General features: G+C 40.1%; 1 non-coding gene across 1 annotated transcript; it reads left to right on the forward strand.

Moving 5' to 3' along the window:
- The first annotated feature begins 648 nt into the window (after nucleotides 1–648).
- On the forward strand, nucleotides 649–755 carry LOC122469703. The gene has a single exon (XR_006293598.1). It is a non-coding gene; the product is annotated as a U6 spliceosomal RNA (small nuclear RNA).
- Nucleotides 756–1,274: the final 519 nt, after the last annotated feature.

Consider the following 1,274-nt stretch of genomic DNA (forward strand, 5'->3'; position numbering starts at 1 on the left):
ATTCATGATGTTTAAATTGACCACGTGTTTAAAGTAGTAATTGCCAGATTTCTCCACTGCAAAGGTGTATGTTTCCATTTGTAATTAAAAGTAATCTGGGAGATGCCACCATGTGAATATTAGGTTTCCTAATAGTTGTTCACTTAATGGTTCTAGCACCTATTACCGAACCCTTGCTTGAACCGATTATTTCGTTAGGAGTTGCAAAATGGTGATTTCTAAATTCTCTAATTCCTTTTACGTCTATTAGCTGGGACTCTTCTATAAAGAATCACTGTTTTCTCTCTTCCTCTCCCTTTCTATTGCCATGAGTTCATGGATTGTTATTTATGCCATATTTTACACTCAAGTGTAGTCATTACTCATTTTGATGCTCAATCTGTCCCCAATTTGGCCAGTGTCCTTTAGACAGGCCGCATCCCTGTTTAAGCACTTCCTTGCTTAATATCCCAGGCTCACTTTGTCCTTTCACCACAGATCAGGTTTCTTTTAGTGAAGAAACATAGAAGCCAAGATCCAGACATTAGGTATGCTCAGTGCACAAGGCCTCTCAATGAATAGTTGTTTTAAATTGAGATGTAATTCACATACCATAAAATTACCCCTTAAAAAGTGAATAATTCAAAATGCATATTGAAACCACAATGAGTGCTCCCTTCAGCAGCACACATACTAAAACTGGAACAATACAGAGCAGATTGGTATGGCCCCTGCACAAAGATGACACACAAATTTGTGAACTGTAAAAAAAAAAAAAAAAAAAAAATCCACGGTGAGATACCATTTTACATCTGTTAAGATGGCTATCATAAGAGGGGCACCTGGGTGGCTCAGTCGGTTAAGTGCTTGACTTCAGCTCAGGTCATGATCTCTCCACCTGTGGGTTTGAGCCCCACGTCGGGCTCTGTGCTGACAGCTCGGAGCCTGGAGCCTGCTTCCGATTCTCTGTCTCCCTCTCTCTGCCCCTCCCCAACTCATGCTCTGTCTCTCTCCCTCTCTCTGTCAAAAATAAATAAACGTTAAAAAAAAATTAAGAACAGAACCTCCATATGACCCAGCAATTCCAGTCTTAGGTATATACTCCTAAGTATTGAAAGCAGGGTGTTGGGGGGGAGAAAAAAGGCATTTGAACAACCATGTTCATCGTAGCATTATTCACAATAGCCAGAGAATGGAAGAAACCTAAGTGTTTGTCAAATGAAGGGATAAACATAATATTATCTTGCCTTGAAAAGGAAGGATATTCTGCCACATGCTCCAACATGGATGAAACG

Source organism: Prionailurus bengalensis, chromosome B3 (assembly GCF_016509475.1).
Source record: "Prionailurus bengalensis isolate Pbe53 chromosome B3, Fcat_Pben_1.1_paternal_pri, whole genome shotgun sequence".
NCBI classification, from domain to species: Eukaryota; Metazoa; Chordata; class Mammalia; order Carnivora; family Felidae; genus Prionailurus; species Prionailurus bengalensis.